Below are 23,033 nucleotides of genomic sequence, written 5' to 3'. Positions count from 1 at the left end.
AGATTTGTTAGAAAAAATTTTGCCTCTTCAATGTCTAGACTATCTTAGTACAATTTACCTGGAAGAAGGTGGATTCTTAAGACTTCCTTGGTTTTATGATCATATATTTAACCTGTTCAAAATTAAAGACTTTCTGACACCAAAAGCAATAGGAAATGCCTCTTTGCAGAAATCCTTAACCTCAATCTACATGACAGTGTTTAAGTAATAGCTCACTGAAGATTTGTTTTAATATTTAAAATCTAACTTCCAGTTAAAGCTTTGAAGAAACAGTGAGCAGAGTAAGATTAATGACACAAATATAATGATTATTTAACATAAAGCATGACAGTGGTGTTGCAAAAGGCCGAGGTGAAAGTGAAATAATAGTACTAATAGTAACAATTACTTCATTTTTATAGTCAATCCTTACATAATAAGAAGATATTGTCTTAAATAATAAGATAATTTAAATCTGAAATAACTGTCATTTTTCCAGGGCATAAGTACGCCAATAAGTACAGTCAAAATTTGGAAATAAATACAAAATGTTAAGTCCTACGCAGAAGAAAGGCCTACTGAAGCCATTTAGAATTTTGAATCCTGTCACAGAGCTCTCAGAAACAGAACATCTTGCAATCAAAATTTTATTCCATTTGGAAAATAGAGACTCAACACTTCTACATAAAAACAAATTGCCCTTCACCTAATAGATCAGATAACCTGAGACCAAGGCTTGGCATATTTAGCCACTGTTTGTTCCTGAGAAAAAAGAAATTGCTCCTGTGATTCTAACAGTTGCACCCCTCTGCACATTGGGTGATGAGAAGTTACAGGTGTTCTCAAAGAACTTCTGAGCTCTGACTTGGAGTCCTTTTCCCACAAAAGCATCTTTCAATTGTGAGTTTTGCTCTGTTTCATTTTCTTAATTTCATTTATTTAATTCCGCTCCTCCTTGTTCCAAGAAGAGTTGAGATGGCTTGCCATTACAGTGTGTATATGTTAATCCCTGATAACAGTGTTCCTTTCAAAGAGAAAATTGTCTAAGATTAGGAAGATATCTTGACAAGGTGCTTGCGGTGGAATAGGAGTCTGAGAACACGTGTTATTAGGAGAGAAAGCAATGGAAGACAGCGAAACTATTCCTAAATTAGAAATTAATGAGAAATTAGTGGATGGTGGGGAATAAAGATAAAAAACGAGCAGGGCTAGGTGGGACAGCCTTTAAGATAGATGAAAACATTAAAACTGGGGATATGTAGTATTCAATTTTAAGTTGTTGGTGTTTCTGCATCTTCCCCATAATTCAGGAAAGTGTGCTAGATTCACACTGCTGAGCACATTTATTTTTATGGAACTGTGCATGTGCCGTATACTTAAGAAAGAGGCTGATTTCTGTATTTAAATATATAACATAGCAGAGATACAGGGAAGAAAACAAAAAAGTTACAGAAAGAGGTAATTGGAGACAGGTGACCATGACAAGGCAAGACCCATTGGGAGTTCAGAGAAATCCTGAGAAGGGTATTGGGCTTTCCATGGATTAGGAGTGTAAACCAATCTTATTTAGAGCTTAAAGGGCAAGAGGGCCGCCAATGACATATGGGTTGTATCACAACACACACACACACACACACACACACACACACACACACACACACTGAAATGGTAAAATGTTACAAAGTTTAAAATTAGAAATGGGGAAACTACACCACTGAGTAGGAGCTCAAGATCTGGGACAAGAAATATGCCATATGTATCAATGGAGTAAGTACATTTTCATCATGTAAGATTAGTGGACCAGCTTCAGGACCTTACTATGGTCAACGTATTACAACTTTCCATAACCTTTTCAAAATCACTTCGATATGAATCATGTGCCTACTGAAGCTTTACACATACTAGCTGTGAATGACCTTAGTCTAGTGGGTAAGACTATCTGAGCACTAATATTCTCTTTCTTTCTTGTAAAATAAGAATACTAGTGTCAAACATAAATATTTCACACATAATAATAATGATTAATCTTCATTTAGTTCATAGTATATGTCAAGGCCAATTTTACAGCTATAATTTAGTTTAGTTCTTGCAATAATCCTATGAAGTATTATTATTCTCATTGTATAAATCAGGAAACTAAGGCTAGCAGAAGTCAAATAACTTTTCTCAGCACAAAGTTGGACCATTAGAATGTCCCAGAGCTACTGACAGCAGTAATACTGGTAAACAAGGTGAAACTCAGTTTTAATTCTGAATTTTATATTATTGACTTGTTATTCCTCCATGGGTGAGCCCAAGATAACTCTGTAATAATAAATCCTCTGTAAATGTTCATTCAACTCATTCTATGCATTTTTTCACTGTATTTTTTATCTCATTTGACAAGAGTAGAATGCCTTGCTCATTTATCATCAGTTTAATCCCTACTGGAGCATCAGTTAATGAATAGAGGAACAATGGGAACCTGATTCCTGCTCAGGCATCAAACCATTCCCAAAATGACAAAAACTATTGTTTCATCTTGACTATGGACTGGCAGGAAGAAATCCCACTGTATATGCCCAATGTGAGGTGAGATTATGTTTTCAACTTAATTAGTCACACCAAGTAGGAGTGCATGCAGCCTGTCTCAGCACTTGGGCCCGTAGAGTGCCCAGTGGGGGCATATAGCTGCCAGTGACACTGTCCAAGGATGGTAGGGTCTCACCAGGGTCTGGAAAACTCAACCTTTGATATGCCACTGTCCTTTTATATTCTGAGCTTACATCACCATTTGGAAAAGTTAACTTAATGAGAGATGTGTTCATATACTGAGAAGCCAAAGCATCAGATATAACACATTCTTATTTCTGTGGAGAATTCACAGAATGAATGTCTAAATTTACCTAAAAATATCTCTGTTTCCATTTTTCCAACATTCTGGAGAGCCAATTTCCCTGCACCTATGGTGTGAATCAATTAATTAAAAAATGTTAAAACCAAAGGTAAGATTTTGTATAAATTCAAGAGTCTGACACACAGTGGTTCAATGAGTTCTACATTCTAAAATATTAAACACTTGAAATCTTGCAATTACTGTATGTCTAAATAGAATATTATCTAAGTATTTTTGCTTGTATAAAAACCTCAACCTTCTCAAATTACTTTTATTAAGTTTGGAAGAAAAAAAAAAAAAGAAAAGGAAAATAACTATAACTGACCTTCAAATAACATAAGCATTTTGTTGGTAGGCTTTATATGACTATGCTCTCCAAAAGTTTATGAAAGCCAAATTGTCATCCGTGTTTATTTATTATTTAAAAGGAGTGAGTGATATAAAACACTAAGTTATTTATTATTTAAAATTATTTAAATAGAATTACTACAGTTCACTGCAGTTCACACAGGCTCTTGCATGAAGAAAATAAGCAAGGTGCAACGTTTCTTGTTTTACCTTCACAGACAAAGGTTGTGCCAACGGCTTGCTGCTAACAGAAGCTCTTTCTATGCATTAAACTTGTCTCACCAAGACAGGTGTTTGAAATATGAGGGGCCGGCCTGCAGTACTATCAGTAGTTTCATTAGAGGGAACTTATTCTCCAAAGACACCTCTTTTGTGAATATAATTTAATTTGGACTACCTTTCTAGGTGGTAGATGTTTGTGACTACTATCTCCAAATAAAGAAAAAGGTTAAATAAAAGTGGTAAGCAAATTAATGTTTGCACTATACTTTCACTTTATATAATTCATCAGTTATAACCTTCATTATTGAAAACACTTAGTGAAACCTATTCAATTATCTGTTACTAAACAAGAACTCATAATCATTACAAAATACATCAAGTGGATAACTGGGAAACTGCCCTTCTCCTGGGCAGCGAAGGCTGCCGACATGTCCTGCCCACCGTCTGCCGCACACAGTTGGGTGTTGCTCCAGGACCTTGCTTCAGACAGAGTGAGGTAACACAGACCTTGGAGCCAGATTTGCTGGGTTTGTAACCCTGCGCCAACATTTACATGCTCTATGACTTTGGGCAACTCAAGTAGCGTGAATCTCATCAGCACAGAGAGAAAACTTCACTGAAAACTCATTGCAGAGCAGTGGTAGAAGCCAGATTCCATGACGGCAGCGGCGGGGTTCATGGCAAGAACCACGGCTTGCAGGCCGCCCTGGGTGGTCTTGTCTTCCTGCAGCTTGCACACCCTCAGACTTAGGAGCTGTTTCAAGCACACAACCTTGAGAGAGTAAGGCGTTCTTGACACCATCTGTACCAAATCTGTGTCTGAACCCAGTGAAGCCCTCTATATAAACGTTTAAGATTCTACCAGCACATTTGGAGACCTACTCTTTTAGCCACCGGCTGCTGGAGACAGCCTCATAGACAAATTGCTCCCAAGTCAGCCTGTTCTACCTGAACAGATATTGTAGACCCTCACAATCTGACTTCATAATGGACACTGCCACATTCACTGCCATATGGCTGACAGGATCTTGGTGCTCTGGCTGGGTGTCAGGCCTGAGCTTCTGAGGTGGGAGAGCCGAGTTCAGGATATTGCACCACCAGAGACCTCCCGGCTCCATGTAATATCAATCAGCAAGAGCTCTCCCAGAGATCTCCGTCTGAACACTATGACCCAGCTCCACTCAACAACCAGCAAGCTCCAATGCTGGACACCCCAAGCCAAACAACTAGCAAGACAGGAACACAACCCCATCCATTAGCACAGAGGCTGCATAAAATCATACTAAGTTCACAGACATCACAAAACACACCACCGGACGCGGTCCTGCCCACAGAAATACAAGATCCAGCCTCATCCACCAGAAAACAGTCACCAGTCCTCTCCAGCAAGAAGCTTACACAACCCATTGAGCCAACCTTATCCACTGGGGGCAGACACCGGAAACAACGGGAACTATGAACCTGCAGCCTGCAAAAAGGAGAACCCAAACACAGTAAGTTAAGCAAAATGAGAAGACAGAGAAACACACAGCAGATGAAGGAGCAAAGTAAAAACCCAGCAGACCAAACAAATGAAGAGGAAATAGGCAGTCTACCTGAAAAAGAATTCAGAGTAATGGTAGTAAAGATGATCCAAAATCCTGGAAGTAGAATGGAGAGAATACAAGAAATGTTTAACAAGGACCTAGAAGAACTAAAGAGCAAACAAACAATGATAAATGACACAATAAATGAAACTAAAAATTCTCTAGAAGGAATCAGTAGCAGAATAACACAGGCAAAAGAAAGGATAAGTGACCTGGAAGATAAAATAGTGGAAATAACTACCACAGAGCAGAATAAAGAAAAAAGAATGAAAAGAATTGAGGACAGTCTCAGAGACCTCTGGGCCAACATTAAATGCACCAACATTCAAATTATAGGGGTCCCAGGAGAAGAAGAGAAAAAGAAAGGGACTGAGAAAACATTTGAAAATATTGTAATTGAAAATTTCCCTAATATGGAAAAGGAAGTAGTCGATCAAGTCCAGGAAGTGCAGAAAGTCCCATACAGGATAAATCCAAGGAGAAACACATGAAGACACATGTTAATCAAACCATCAAAAATTAAATACAAAGAAAATATATTAAAAGCAGTAAGGGAAAAGCAACAAATAACATACAAGGGAGTCCCCATAAGGTTAACACCTGATCTTTCAGCAGACACTCTGCAAGCCAGAAGGGAGTGGCAGGACATATTTAAAGTAATGAAAGGGAAAAACCTACAACCAAGATTACTCCACCCAGCAAAGATCGCATTCAGATATGACAGAGAAATTAAAACCTTTACAGACAATCAAAAGCTAAGAGAATTCAGCACCACCAAACCAACTTTACAACAAATGCTAAAGGAACTTCTCTAGGCAGGAAACACAAGAGGAGGAAAAGACCTACAATAACAAACCCCAAACAATTAAGAAAATGGTAATAGGAACATACATATTGATAATTACCTTAATTTAAAATGGATTAAATGCTCCAACCAAAAGACATAGACTGGCTGAATGGATACAAAAATAAATCCCATCACACCAAGGGACATATACAGACTGAAAGTGAGGGGATGGAAAACGATATTCCACGCAAATGGAAATCAAAAGAAAGCTGAAGTAGCAATTATCATATCAGACAAAATTGACTTTAAATAAGGACTATCACAAGAGACAAAGAAGGACACTACATAATGATCAAGGGATCAATCCGAGAAGAAGATATAACAATTGTAAATATTTATGCACCCAACATAGGAGCACCTCAATACATAAGGCAAATGCTAACAGCCAAAAAAGGGGAAGTCAACAGTAATACAATCATAGTATGGGACTTTAACACCCCACTTTCCCCAACGGACAGGTCAACCAAAATGAAAATAAATAAGGAAACACAAGCTTTAAATGATACATTAAACAAAACGGACTTAATTGATATTTATAGGACATTCCATCCAAAAACAAAAGAATACACTTTCTTCTCAAGTGCTCATGGAACATTCTCCAGGATAGAGCATATCTTGGGTCAGCAAACTGGACAGCTACATGTAACAGAATGAAATTAGAACACTCCCTAACACCATACACAAAAATAAGCTCAAAATGGATTAAAGACCTAAATGTAAGGCCAGACACTATCAAACTCTTAGAGGAAAACACAGGCAGAACACTCTATGACATAAATCACAGCAAGATCCTTTCTGACCCACCTCCTAGAGAAATGGAAGTAAAACCAAAAATAAACAAATGGGACCTAATGAGACTTAAAAGCTTTTGCACAGCAAAGGAAACCATAAACAAGACCAAAAGACAACCCTCAGAATGGAAGAAAATATTTGCAAACAAAGCAACTGACAGAGGATTAATCCCCAAAATATACAAGCAGCTCATGCAGCTCAAAATCAAAAAAACAAACAACCCAATCCAAAAATGGGCAGAAGACCTAAATAGACATTTCTCCAAAGAAGGTATACAGGTTGCCAACAAACACACGAAAGAATGCTCAACATCGCTAATCATTAGAGAAACGCAAATCAAAACTACAATGAGGTATCACTTCACACCAGTCAGAATGGCCATCATTAAAAAATCTACAAGTGGGCTTCCCTGGTGGCGCAGTGGTTGAGAGTCCGCCTGCCGATGCAGGGGACGCGGGTTGGTGCGCCGGTGCGGGAAGATCCCACATGCCGCAGAGCGGCTGGGCCCGTGAGCCATGGCTGCTGAGCCTGTGCGTCCGGAGCCTGTGCTCCGCAACGGGAGAGGCCACAACAGTGAGAGGCCCGTGTACAGCAAAAAAAAAAATCTACAAGCAATAAAAGCTGGAGAGGGTTTGGAGGAAAGGGAACCCTCGTGCACTGTTGGTGGGAATGTAAACTGATACAGCCACTGTGGAGAACAGTATGGAGGTTCCTTAAAAATCTAAAAATAGAACTACCATAGGACCCAGCAATCCCACTACTGGGCATATACCCTGAGAAAACCGTAATTCAAAAAGAATCACGTACCACAATGTTCACTGCAGCTCTATTTACAATAGCCAGGACATGGAAACAACCTAAGTGTCCACTGACAGATGAATGGATAAAGAAATGTGGCCCATATATACAATGGAATATTACTCAGCCATAAAAAGAAACAAAATTGAGTTATCTGTAGTGAGGTGGATGGACCTAGAGTCTGTCATACAGAGTGAAGTAAGTCAGAAAGAGAAAAACAAATACTGTATGCTAACACATATATATGGCATGTAAAAAAAAAAAAAAGGTTTTGAAGATCCTAGGGGCAGAACAGGAATAAAGATGCAGACCGGGGAGGGGAAGGGTAAGCTGGGACGAAGTGAGAGACTGGCATGGACATTTATACACTACCAAATGTAAAATAGATAGCTAGTGGGAGGCAGCTGCATAGCACAGGGAGATCAGCTTGGTGCTTTGTCACCACCTAGATGGGCGACTTAGGGAGGCTTGGAGGGAGAGGCAAGAGGGAGGGGATATGGGGATATATGTATACTACAGCTAATTCACTTAGTTATACAGCAGCAACTAACACACCATTGTAAACCAATTATACTCCAATAAAGATGTTAAAAAAAAAATACATCAAGTGGTTTCATTTCCACATTTTCAAAAATCAAACATCATCTTAGTAGTGTGGGTAGATGTGATTACCTAAAATGAAGATAACTTCTTTCTTATGTAAATATGTCAAAATATATCTAATTAAGCGCATATAAAGTCATAAATAAACCATGCTTTTCTTAGTGGGATAAAGTTATAGTCCATACTGGGGAAACACAGTAGTGACAGCTGATAGGTATGACTTTATTTTTGCTATTAAATTATACATGGTAATAGCTAACACTCTTTGGGTGTTTCCTATGAACCAGTCACATACACTTTGTATTAACTTATTTAATCCTCACAGAAAAGCTATGAGACTGGAACTATTATTGTCCTCATCTTAGGGATGAGTTACAGAAAGGTTAATCAACTTGCTCCTAGACATAGCTAGTAAATGCTGGAAACTGATTTAAATCTGGACAGTCTATTCTAAAATCAGTCCTTTTTTTTTTTTTTTTTGCGGTCCGCGGGCCTCTCACTGTTGTGGCCTCTCCCGTTGCAGAGCACAGGCTCTGGAATTAATTAATTAATTAATTAATCTCCAATAATCCTGATGATATTTGTAGGTCCTTTTAAAAAATTACTAATATTCCTGTACCTTTAAGTTACCTTGTTAAGAGCATATGTGCCAAATGTTTGGGTCACTTGGTATTATAATTTTTAGAAAGGAAAAGATAGGTTTCCCCTTATCACAGAGGTAGGTTCCAGCTGGATGTAGGATTTGAAATGAACATCTTGAAGTCTTCTACTTTGAAATGAAATATATTCCCATTCATTCCACATTTTTCCAACTTGTTGAATTATGAGAAATCTGCAAAGAATTTATAGGGAATGTGCTCTAAGGAAGTCACTAACAGGATAGTTGTTTACTAAGGAACTGATTGTATTGAACCTAAAGAGACTGAGGACTAAAGACTTTAAAGTCTTTAGGACTAAAAACTTGTCTTAGATAAGCTTCTTTGGCTAGCACCCTATGAGTATTAGAATGTCCAAGTCTAATTCATAAACACATTTACTGACAGATGAAAATAATGATTTTTATTTTTACTCAAAACAAGAGAAAAATGTGAGGTAGATTGAAATAATATTATTCTGAAATCAGACTCAAGAAATGTAAGTCAAATAGCTGACATTAAAAAAACAACAAAGCAAAAAAAAAAAAAAACAAAGCTGGATTATTTATATTTTAACAAAATGTACTATATAATCTATTATTACTTTTAGATGATAATAAATTCTTTAGAGAAACTTTATTTTATTTCTAAAATAAATCCTGGCCCAAGGAAGTATTTATATGTAATTAACTCCAGTATAAGGTACAACTCTAATGCCTCCAATGAAGATTTAGCATAATTTTCTTCAACAAATATAGAACATTCTGCTCTTAAAATCTATAATTCATTATCTCATTTGAATATATTGTTTAATGTCGTAAATGTGGGATGAATAGTAGTAATGATACAGAAATAAAACAATAATTTTACTCTCATATCTAGTTATCCACCAGTAAAACTAAAATTGGAACTGTGAAAAGGTAATATATCTAGTCATAACACTATCAGGAGGGGACAGACCAACATTTTTAACCCATTGTTTGTCATAATTATGCATGGAAACATGTTTTAAAATAAAGTGGACCTAATATATAAAAATGAGAACAATCTTAGGAATAATTTTTAAGAGTATATCCGTCATTGCCTCTCTGTGTTAAAATGGTCCAAAAAAAAGAACTTGTCAAAGACACTATTTTCATTCTCACTGAAGTTATTTTGTTAAGGCTATAACCATAGAAATATATATATATATATATATATATATATATATATATATATATATATCTTAGATCCCAGCAACAGTAAAGCCCAGAATTCTAGCTTAATTTGCAGGCACAGAACAATATCACAATGGCAAAATATCAGTTTCAATGTCAATTTCGTGTATTGGTTAATAACATAGGCAATAAGACATGGGCTAAAATTAATACATACTTAAAACAGCCTCTGCTAAATGATTTGAGTTAACATGAATGATGTTAAGGACATTTAGGCACCTTTGCTTCTTAGACAATTTGAGAGTTTTAAACTCTCTTTTATGAGAATCTCTGGGGAAAGTTAAATGCAAGTGCTTTCATTTAATAAGACTAACCAAGAGCAGTCTAAAATCAGAAGTGGTAGCCCTGCTTAAACCACATGGCCAAATCATAGAATAATATAATCATAGAATTATTAGTTGGCTTATCTAGTTGAACCTCATTATATTAAAAGGAAGGAAAAAGAGACCCAGGAACGTGGAAAGAACTACCAAAGAGCGGGCAGTAAAATGGCAAAGAGAAAATTTTAAGTAAAGCCCAGGCTGCCTATCAGGTCTCCCATTAAGCATTGCGGTGACTGAGGAAATAGCCATACTTAGAAATGCATAATTAATCTTTTAAGTGATATCCTAATAGTATTTCAATCCACCTCACATTTCTGTGTAGTTCTGAGGAAAAGTCAAATTGTTATTTTCACCTGCCAATATATATAAATATAGGTTTATGAGTTAGACATACATTCTAATGTTCATTGGGTGCTAGCAAATGAAATACATGCATTCATTTTCTTTTAATCAATCAATATTTATCAAAGATTTAATAAATTCAAGGAGCATTTGTGATGCAGAAGCATTTATTTTGATGTTAAAGTCATATACCTTCCCTCAGAATGCTCTCACAAATAAAGTACACAGACAAATAATGATGATGAAAGGGAACAACTGAATGTACCTAAAGAAAACTTAAGTGTAACTTGAGAATTCAGAATATACAGCTGTAGTTCTAAAGACTTAATGTGCATAAGATTCATGTGGGAAGCTTGTTAAAAATTTAGATTTCTGGTCCTCATCTTTAGATAATTAAATATAGTAGGCTAGGCTGAGACCTGGGGATGTGCATAGTTAATAAGAATCAAACGTAATTCTGACACAGGTAGGCTTCTGACCACACACCCTGAAACCTTGATAAGGGGCTGCTTCATGGTGGGAGAAGCAATGACAATATTGATATCATGAAGCATGAGATGCTTCTAGAAAAATGGATAAAATTTGGGTATATGGAGATGGGGTAAAGGGCAGTTGAGAAGGGGAAAGAGAAACAGTAAAGGCATGAAAGCAAAAAGATGCGGAGTGGGTTAGGAAACAGACAATGGCCAAACTTGGACAACACTAAGAATGTGAGAGGGTAATATGAGAGATGGCTGTAGGTTCGGGGGAAATTGATTAGAGTCAGGAGTGTCAAGCCAGGGAGTGTTGACTCCTTCTAATAAGTGATAGGAAGTTCCTAAAGTTTTCTGAGCAGGTAAAAGCTTAATACAAAGTGTAGAGTATAGATCAGGAGAAATGGGATTGAAACCATGCGGCGGGGGCGGGGCGGGGGGTGGGGGGGGGGGGGGGTGGGAGATAAGGTGGCCAAGCAAATCGGAACAAAGTGAAGAGGGGCAAGGAGATAACACATTAAGGAGTGTCTCTATTTTACTGCGTGGTGAAAGAGAAGACAAAGAAGGAAAGCAGAGGTGTGATGAGATAATTAGAAGGATAAGTAAGGGAAAGGATATCAAAGAACAAAAAGGTGGGGTTGGGTGCATAGCACAGTGGCGTGTGGAAGGAAAGGGTATAGACTCATTACACTGCTCAGGGGCATCACTTTTCCTCTCCAGGCCACTGTGTGTGGGTTCAAAAAAGAGGTATAATTGCCATGTTCATATACTGCCCAGACTGAAAAAAAGCAATGTTTTTTTTTGTTTGTTTGTTTGTTTGTTTGTTTTTTGCGGTACGCGTGCCTCTCACTGTTGTGGCCTCTCCCGTTGCGGAGCACAGGCTCCGGACGCGCAGGCTCAGTGGCCATGGCTCACGGGCCCAGCCGCTCCGCGGCATGTGGGATCCTCCCGGACAGGGGCACGAACCCGTGTCCCCCGAAACGGCAGGCGGACTCTCAACCACTGCGCCACCAGGGAAGCCCAGCAATGGGGTTTTAATAAAGGATGGATTTTAGATGAAAGACCATAAGGATAGTGATCACCTGTGATTAGTATCATAATTTTAGATGACAGAAAAGCGAGGAGTGGAAAATTTCAAATGCAGGGCCCAGGAACATTAGAAATAAGGAGCGGCAGGAAACTGATGGAGGATTTTACAGAACCCAACAATCTGAAAATCTGTATAAAAGTATGGGAGCCCTCATTTAGTTGTAGAGTCCTTCTGGTCTCTGGTTCTGTTGCTCCTGTTGAGGAGGAAGAAGAAAGGTAGCCTGGTCAGGTAAGCCTCTGTGAGGTGCCAGGCGACGGCTTTGAAATGCTTTCCTAGCACATAACATGTCTGGTAAAGCAACTGCAGCACTCTGACGTTTACACTGAGACATGCCACCACACTCCTGGTTGGTCCAGGACAGGTTACTTAACTGTGAATTTCAACTTCTGCACCTGTGTAAAATGTGGATCTTGGACCTTGACATTTATGCCATCTTACTTCGGGAGGATGTCAAAAGAATCAGGAAGTGACTCTACAGAACCTTGAGCCAATCGGACAGAAGTGCTCTAAGTGCCAAATAATTTCTTATTTTTCATACTCTTCTAGGTTTCTTGAAATGTGAAAAGAATCAGGAAGTGACTCTACAGAACCTTGAGCCAATCGGACAGAAGTGCTCTAAGTGCCAAATAATTTCTTATTTTTCATACTCTTCTAGGTTTCTTGAAATGTGAGAAGAATCAGGAAGTGACTCTACAGAACCTTGAGCCAATCGGACAGAAGTGCTCTAAGTGCCAAATAATTTCTTATTTTTCATACTCTTCTAGGTTTCTTGAAATGTGAAAAGAAAAAGAAAAAAAAATCAGGGAATTTACGAATAAAAAGTGGCTAGTAGGACATCTTTATTGGGCCAAAGGGGGATTATGAAATTTCCTGCAAAGTATGGGGGCTAGTTAACAAATAACCAATTTAGACTGTTAATGTTTGTGGCTCTTAGGGTCTGAGGTTTACTAAATTAATTTACTAAATTAATTTATATGTGAATCCAAAAATGAACTAATAGACCTAAAAATGGCTCAAGCTTGGGTTTGGGTTTCTGAGCACTAAAAACTTATTTTACCACTATTTTGACCTTAACTTTGGAACAAATCAGGTTTATACATTGCTCCTTTTCTAGAACTCCCATTACTTTTTTTTTTTTTTTTTAATGGCTGTCACAACTGTCTACTGGGCACTAAATCACTAAATGTGTGCCAGGTACTAGGCTGAATGTTGGAGATAAAAAGTTAAATGAGACACTCCCTAACCTTGCAGGCTCAGCCCTTTGATTAGTTGTAGATATTACTTAATAGCCTGTTAGACTTCAAGCCCCGCCTCAGGTAGGATTCCGTCATTGACTTTATATGCTCATATCTCAGGTTTTTAATATAGCTATTAAAAAAAGTTAAATGGAAGTGAATATTATAGTTAAAAGATAATTTGGGTAGCAACCTATCTCATTTTTTAAGAGTGAAAAAGTATTCTCTCAGATAAATTTGATTTTTGGTTCATCTTGGTTGATTTTTAGAATAAATATGATAATTAGTTGCTAATACCAGTTAATCCTTTCAGCAGTATACAAAACAGTCACTTTACTCTCTAACAGGGTCATCTAATCAAGATATAACTTATGAATTGGGTGGATTCTGATTTTGCAATATATCTTGGACCTTAGGAATGATTTCACAACAATCTATCTAATCTTTCAGAGAAGTGAGAGGGTACTATTGATAGTTTGTAGTACCATTTCATATTTTCTGTTGTCATTTCAGTTTTTCAGTGTTTGTAAAACTAAATGTTATCAAAAGGTTTGGAATAGGTTTAAGATTTCTGAATATTATCAAGTTAGTTTATCTACAAATGCTACATTGAATTGTATCTTTGTCTCCATTTGGTTTGAGCTAAAACATTGGAAGTGGTTAGATTCATAAATCTTTTCTATAGCACCTATATTTGACATAGTAAGTCAAATGAAAATGAGGTACAATAAAAATACAAGCCAAATTGGTAAATGATTAAGTATCATTTTTTTTTAAGTTGAACTTAGAGAAGAAAGAGAAGGGCAGGGTAGGGACAAAATAACTGTTGACATTGGCATCACTAAAGTCAGATTTTAACATATAAAATGGTTTGTACATTAAGTAATAAAAAGGAAAACATTTCTCCCAAGTAATGAAGCAATCTAGAATGCAGTTCTTAAAACCAATGCAGTATAATATACTAGTTCAGCTTAAATGTCAATTTCAACTAACTTACAGTTGTATAATATTGCTATAAATTATGAAAATGAAAAGATCGACATAATATGTAGTAACAATAGTTGCTGAGAAGCACATCTTTTTTTTAAGATGACTTCTTTTATTTTATTTTTTCACTTTTTAAATTATTATTATTATTATTTTTGGCCACACCATGCAGCTTGCTGGATCTTAGTTCCCCAGCCATGGATTGTACCTGCGCCCTCAGCAATGAAAGGGCAAAGTCCTAACCACTGGACCGCCAGGGAATTCCCAAAGCACATCTTTTTAGACATCCTTTTAAAAATATAGTTTTTATTTTCTCCTTTCTTACATGATTACTAAAATCTTAGGTGTTTATTTTGGAAGTGTAGTTAGAGCGCAATCGAGAGCCATGTGTCATAAGCTCTGTAATGGGGCTGGACTATGTCTTTTGCTGCATCAATTACCTGGACATACATTACTTGATCTTTAGCGTATGCAAATTTATAATGCTTGAGAGCAGACTTTACTACACTCTAAGTGCCCAGCGAGATACCACGAAATGTACTATGATTCTATTCATTACAGTTTGCTGTGATTATGAGATCTTTCAGGGCAACTGTGTGGTTCTTTATTAATGAAGAATTTTTGTGGCTGGAATGGTATAAGTCACAGTCTAAAATACAAAAAAAAAAAGAAAGAAACTAAATTGGCTACTTATTTTATGATGCAATTGAAGTATATATAGAATATATGTAAGTCATAATATGAATGATATTGTGGGGCTTTGCTTTTAACTTTAAGTATTAATGCTAATACGTGGTCAAATGCTATAGCGTAAGAACTTGATAGCAGATCAAATCATGCTTGTTGTCAAACAGTGATACTCAGTGGCTTTGACTGTCTTCAGTAGAGTCTACACATATGTGATCTTTGAGTCCATTCATTTGTTTACTCCACATATATTTACTGAGAGCCTAACATGGACCAGCCACTATACTATGCTCCGGGGATATAGCTGAGAACAAAACAATGCTCCTGCCCACACGGACCTTATTGTCTAGTGACTGAGAGTAAAAATAATTATAAATTTATAATACCACATTTATATAATTGTGATAGGAGATAAGAAAAACAGAGCAGCATGGAGATAGGTATAGGTTTGTGACAGTGATGGAGCAGTGCTATTTTTGGATAGGGTGGTTAGGAAAAGTCTAAGAAGGTGATAGCTGAGTGATTACAATTAGATGCAATCTCACTTGGTTTCTATGCTCACTCTACTTCAACTTGTGTGTGTAAGTATAGATCATTTGAGAATAATCTGCATTGAGAATGCAAGGTTCTGGCATAGCAGTTGATGAATTAAACAATTTAAATATTAAATACAAAGTTAATCTTAGAAAGATAAAAAAAGATCTTTAAGATTGCAGAATTAATATTAAATAGCCTCATTTTACAGTTTTGCCCATGGGTATTCATTTTTTCATTAAAATGCATTGTTTTTTGAGTATCCACAATATGTTATATCCCACAGACTAGCTGTAAACAAGAAACACAATGGTTCCTACCCTATGGAATTCAAATTCTATTCACATAGCTGAGATAGAGCCATCAAACACTCTTCATTTTGCTGCCATTTAGTTTGAGTTAAAGGTATCAAAATTGGTTGTCCATTTTTCTCTGATCCTCTTTTATATCTGAAAAAAATCAACTTACTCTTTCTTTCTGTGGCATTGCTCCTGGTACTTTTTCCCAGGATGCAACTAGTTCCTAGGCTTCTGCTCACTTCTGTACTCCTTGTACAAAATGAAAATATATTAGAGCTGCAGAGTTTTGTAGTCATAACAGTATCGATCATTTGTAATGATATTAGACAACATCTACAACGATATTGATGTATAATTTTTTTTTTTTTTGCTGTACGTGGGCCTCTCACTGTTGTGGCCTCTCCCATTGTGGAGCACAGGCTCCGGACGCGCAGGCTCAGTGGCCATGGCTCACTGGCCCAGCCGCTCCGTGGCATGTGGGACCTTCCCAGACCGGGGCACGAACCCGTGTCCCCTGTATCGGCAGGCGGACTCTCAACCACTGCACCACCAGGGAAGCCCCTGATGTATAATTTATTAAGTCTTTACAGTGTCTTAGATACTCTGTCAATCTGTACATGCTGTACTATTTAACTTGTACCAGAACTATGTTAATCATATTTTATAGATGAGCAAAATGAAGCTCAAAGAGGTAAAGGAGCTTGTTCAAAATTATATGATTCCTAACAGGGAAGTCTGAATTCAAAGTCAGACCGAGCTAATGCCAGTGTCCAAACCACTGGACTACAAGTTAAGAAAAAGAAAAAAAAAATGAGGTTTACTCCCAAGAATTTGAGAAGTTAAGGTAAATTATAAAACTAACATATAACATAATGTATTAAGGATTCAACAAATTTCCTTAAAGGGTTAGATTTGTTCTTAGGCAGTAGCAAAACCAAACAAAAGATATTCATCTATCTGATGAAAGAAAAGGTCAATAAGGATAGAGTTGGATTAGTATTAAAAGAACAGCAAAGAGCACATGTTGGCATGGTCCACTCAAATACTGTTTAAGAGAAGGAGTATTGGCTAACAGACTCAGAGTATTATGGCTCCATTCAGTCAGTCAGTCAGTCAGTCAGTCATCCAATGACAGTTTTTGATTGCATACTGTATTCTAGATGCCATACCATACAGCAGTGAACAAGATCCACAATGGCCCCCACCCTCAAGGAGCTTGCATGTAGCAGGGATTTCTACCTAGCTAGAATTCTAGATCGAGGTTTCAAACTATCTTTGGTTGATGCCAGTACATATCTGAGTTACAGGACTCCCATTATTCTGAACACATGTTGACTTGGTAATCTTCTGATAATGAATGGATTTCTATGCAGATATTTTATAGGAAAATGTGCTGTTCTTGCCAGCCTAAGAATTCTGATCTACATCATAATGACCTACCTGGGGGAAATTAGTAAACAGTTTCATTTATACGCCAAGAATCAACCTACTATGGGCAAACTGACAAAAATAAACTTTAGAATTTTTAAGGTTGAGGAACAGATATGGGCCCATAGTAGATTCATTAAGGTAATGGTACCCTGTGAAGCCTCTTGGGGGATACCTAGACAGGTAGGCATCCCAACTCTTCATTTGATCATTGCATTATTATCTTTTAAATAAATTAAACCCAAATCAAATATAAAAATAAGCATAGAAGTTTAGTTTATGTTAAAATGTTTGTTATTATTTAAAATAATTTAAAATTATCTGATTAGATATTTATAGCTTTCTATTTGAGAAAAGTATGCTGTGCACTCAATATACTTTTTTAATACAGACCTTGGATTTTTATCCCCATAGGTAACCTCTTTTATAAAATGAACCATGATAAACAGATTTCTCCCTGTTTCGACTTCCTCCAATGACTCAAAGCAAGTTAATAATAACTTCCTAGCCATCAACGTTCAACAGGAACTAATTCCGCAAATCTGAGCTGTTAAAAGGGCCCATTTCTTCCAAGCCACTAATACTAAAGCAAATAGAACAAAAGGCAAAACTGGAATCATAATTAACCAGGAGGCTTTACGGAGGACATTTTTATTGGTCTTTCATTAATGATGTATCTATAACTGATTCTATTTTTAGTGCTATGCAATTAAAAAAGGAAACTTTTAATATGTAGAACTTTAGAAATCACTGAGATAATCAAGATGTGTACCACAAGGGCATGGTAAGTTCCATAACAAATAGTGGCATGAATGCAATCACGTGTCTTCCACAACAGAGTTGATTTTCTTTTTTTATTTATTTATTTTTTTGCAGTACGTGGGCCTCTCACGGCTGCGGCCACTCCCGTTGCGGAGCACAGGCTCCGGACGCTCAGGCTCAGCGGCCATAGCTCACGGGCCCAGCCGCTCCGCGGCACCCTCCCGGACCGGGGCACGAACCCGCGTCCCCTGCATCGGCAGGCGGCCTCTCAACCACTGCGCCACTAGGGAAGCCCCAAGAGAGTTGATTTTAAACCCATACATTAAACAAACATAATTACATAGTGCCATATAGTCTTTGCATAGTGGTCTCCATATAGAAACAGAAAAATATAAAGATACATTAAGGGACTTCCCTGGTGGCACAGTGGTTAAGAATCCGTCTGCCAATGCAGGGAACACGGGTTCAACTCCTGGTCCGGGAATATCCCACATGCGGCAGAACATTAAGCCCATGGGCCACAACTACTGAGCCTGTGCTCTAGAACCCATGCACCACAACTACTGAGCCCGCATGCCTAGAGCCTGTGCTCCACAAGAGAAGCCACCACAATGAGAAGCCCACACATCACAACAAAGAGTAAGTAGCCCCCGCTCGCCACAACTAGAGAAAGCCCATGCGCAGCAACGAAGACCCAACACAGCCAAAAATAAATCAAATAAACAAGTTTAAAAAAAAAAAAAAGATACATTAAATATTGTTGAGATGCAGAAGTGAGAAGCAAAGAACTTGTAGCTAAGATAACAAGGACTTAAGTTTGTTACCTTTCTCTTTGGCTTCCTCTCTATCTAGGTAGAAAGATGTATTCCACCAAAGCTTCTCAATAGCCAAAACTTTATAAATCCTCTCTGAAAACAACCTCAAAATCCCTATTTACACCTAAGCTCCTTCAGTAAAATAACTTTCTCTTCAATAAATATCTCCTTAAATGTTCATAAGGCAGACAGTTTTTCTCTATAGGAAAAATTATTCCTTAAAAAATAAAAAAGCTTTTTACAATGTTCTACAATCCACTTTCTCTTTAAACCCAACCTTCCAGTTCATAACAAATTACTTCCTTTTAGTGAATCAGAAGTGCTCTTGTAATATTTTTATGTGGCATATTCTTGGAGCACTTACAAATAAAATAAGAGCATATTTATAGAAAATGAATAATAAGAGGAAGAATTAGTTCAGGTAAACATGACATTAGAAACAGTAAAAGAATTAGAATTGTGTAAATTGCTTCTAAAAACTACTGCTATATCCTGCACCATCTGTGTCTACTTTGTTGATCATGAAAAGCTTATCTCTATTTGTTTTCGCCCCCCTGGAATGCAGCCTGAGAATAATTTTGAATAGGAAAGTAAGCAGTGAAAACAAATAAAGGGTTACATTCATTATCAGACATCTGAAGGAAAGAATGAAATGGTGACACAAAATTGAGCTGTGACTGAACAACATTATAATCACCAAATCCCTAATATATACTAGTTGGCTAAAGGAGTAACAGGATCCCATTGAAATAATATTTTCAGTGAAAGTACTTCCTATCAAACTGGCATTAACTGAGGCTCCAGAGGTCATACATTTCTAGCTTTCATATTAATGAATGTACTCCAGAAATAATCAAATGCAGAGATCTTGTGCCCTTATTATAATTCCTTACTATTACCAGCATCCAATTTTTGCTCCTTAAAAAATGTCTAGGAGACCGCAGTATACCTCTTAACACTGGCTCTAACTTATTTGATCTAATTGTGCCTTTTACATGGTTACAGATTTAAGTAAGTTGTTTTCCCAGTCTTGTGGGTTAGATACCCTTTGGAATCTGATAAAAAACATGTACTTTCTTGTACATACACGTATTCATACAGAAAGTTTTCAGGCTATTCACAGCTCTCTAGAAGCTAATCCATTCACTCCAGGTCAAGAACACATCCGTGAAGTGAAAACGTGAAGGTAGAATAGGTATTTTGTATTGCTAAGTTGAAAAATAAGTTAAGAAGCAAGCAATAAAACAAACATCACACAAAAAAAATTTTTTTAAAGAAAGTAAAAAGAAAATCTTAAAAGTGTTCTATGTTTATATCTGGTAGGAAGAGCACCTCAACGTCTTGTTCTTGCTGCCACTTATGTTGTCACCCATTAAGGGTAGGTGGGTCAATGAGAAAAGAGACTTCTTTTATTTATTTCTTGAGGATTTAGCCTGTCTCAGGGAAAATGGCCTACATTCCAACACCTAGCTTTGGAAAACTCTGATAGGTCCATATGCCCCAGATATGTCCTATTGGGACTGATTTCCAAACTAAAAATGAGGACATGTAGTCTGACACCTTAACTACATTTATGGAAACACTAGTACTATCTAGGAAAACCTACAATGACAGATAGATGTGTCCATTCTCTGATGGGTCCCCTCATTTCGCCTAAAACTTCTAACTACCCCATATCTGCTCTGCAATTATGTGTACTAATGTCTGCAATTTACTCTGAAATGCATCAAGTATAAGATGATTGATGGAGCATACAGGAGTGATGAATTTTAGATATGTGATAAAGCACATACAGTAAAACATTAATGGTAGACTCTAGGTAAACAGATGTTCACTGTAAAATTCTTACAACTTTTCAAAAGGTTTGCAATATTTTTATAATAAAAATTTGGAGAAAAATACAATGAAAAAGTAAAGAATGAAAATATAACAAAAGAAATACTCCCAATTGTTAACAGTGATTATAGGTGAGAGTGGAATTATGGGTGATATTTATTTTATTATTTCTGGATTTCTGATTAATCTGTATTCTTTAACTTTACACAAATAATTTTTTAGGTAATAAATAATAACACTTTTTATAAAAAACTTACAAATCAGTCGGCCATAAATTAGACTACTGAAGCAAAGGTATTTGCAAAATAGGTGTGGAGCCGTATCATTCTAGGGAGTGGACTTTATCTTTGACCATAAGTGGGTAGAGAAGGAAGCTGAGCCTAAAAGGGCTATTTAGGAGATGGCATAATGGAATTAAAGTGTTTTCTTTTTTTTTTTTAAAGAGATTGGGGCAGTACTCCACTGTGCTAAGCAGATGACTTCACGAGGCTGTGTCTCTTCCTATGACTTGGCGGGAAGCAGGGAAGGAGAGGGAGGCTTCTTTGGGGCAGTTTGATTTTATAATATATGTGAACAACAGATGTATGTTATTGAAAAGATTTATAGCTGTGTGCACACACAGCCCCACATGCTTTACTTGAGCCTTCTAAACACTTATTAACAGTGAAAATACAGTAATAGAATCATTCTAGTCAAATTCTGTCTTTCTGACTTCCATGTTACTTTTTGGTTAAACAAATTCAGTGAAATTAATCATTTTTTCAAGAAAAAAAAAGAGGAGTAGCATTAAAAAAGAACACATAATATTTGCATTATAAGGCAGAAATAGAGACACAGATGTAGAGAACAAATGTATGGACACCAAGAGGGGAAAGCGGGGCGGGGGGGGGGGGCGGGCCATGGAGGTGGTGGTGTGATGAATTGGGAGATTGGGATTGACATGTATACACTGATGTGTATAAAATGGATGATGAATAAGAACCTTCTGTAAAAAATATTTGCATTATAGTAAGTATTTTGCCCAACTAATATGATATACTTGCTCTTAGGAGATAGGACAAAATCTTTATTTACAGTATGTTATAATGTTAAACCACCATTAAGACAATGATGATTTGTCGTGCTATTAACAGCAGAGCCTAAGTATATGTATCTATAAGGCCAATTTCTTACCACTAATGTAAGTTGTCTCTTTACTAAAGTGCAAATACAGAAGAACACACTTAAAACATGAGGAAATGACATACTTTTATTTAATACAATGTTCCAAATTATCCTAAAATGGTAATTGACTGAAAAACAACAAAATAGCAAGGAACAAATACTAAGTTCATATACTGCCCCAGTAAATGTAAAATGCACAATAAATCATAAACATAACAACATAAGTAGATTGGGCCTACTTTCCTCATCTCATCTAAGAATAACAATAGATGATATCATCTATTGCTTATGAATGAGAATTTGGGCAGAGCAATCAGAAGCAATAAGATAAAGATGACAAAATATATTTGACAGACTATGATTTTTCTCTAATTCTCTCAGTGCAGCATCAAATACAGCAGCATGTGATCACCACAGCTGCAGGGAGGCAAATGGAAATTGATACCATCATCTGAATCTATTTTCCTTTGTTCTTAGAACAGGTAGAAACTAGAATGTAAGTGCAGACATTCAAACACCATCAGAAAGCCTCTGAATGGGCCAAGTTAGAAGGAAACACTAAAACCTGCCTAAGGAACCACGAAGAAAGCAGTTGCCTGAAGAGGACTATGTTCCTGACCTTCCTCAGCTAGTCACTATTTGTAGGGTCTAAGGCAAAGTGATGGGACACATGAATTGCATTTATGGTCCCAACTATTCATCCTCTCTGTATTCATTCCCTTTGTCAAGCAAATTTTCGAGTTCTTCCTACAAGGGTGAGGTAGACTGATCACCTTATGTGACTTGCTTTGTCCAATAGAATGCATCAGAAGTAACAGTGTGACAGCTGCAAACCTAGTCTCAAGGGGCCTTGTGTGTTTCTGCTTTCCTTCTTGCACTTTTGCCATTGACATGAGAAGGACATGCCTAGATTAGACTGTTGGTCCCAAGAAAAAGATGAGAAACCTGTGGAAACAGCTGTCACAGCTAAGGTTTACCAACCAAGCCCAGCCTAGGACAGAGCCTATGGTCAACCAACAGATACATGAGTGATCCCAGCAGATACCAGCAAGACCACTGAACCAAGCCCAGTCTAGTTCATTTGAACCCTGCACATGTGAGAAAAAACTGTTCTTTGTTGTATGCCAGTGAGGTTTTTCTGATTGTTATACAGCAA

Source organism: Delphinapterus leucas, chromosome 9 (genome assembly GCF_059928025.1).
Source record: "Delphinapterus leucas isolate spDelLeu-1000000601 "Yukka" chromosome 9, BTC_Dleu_Yukka2, whole genome shotgun sequence".
Classification (NCBI taxonomy): domain Eukaryota; kingdom Metazoa; phylum Chordata; class Mammalia; order Artiodactyla; family Monodontidae; genus Delphinapterus; species Delphinapterus leucas.
The sequence above is the reverse complement of the archived record's forward strand: the minus strand, read 5'-3'. Positions refer to the sequence as shown.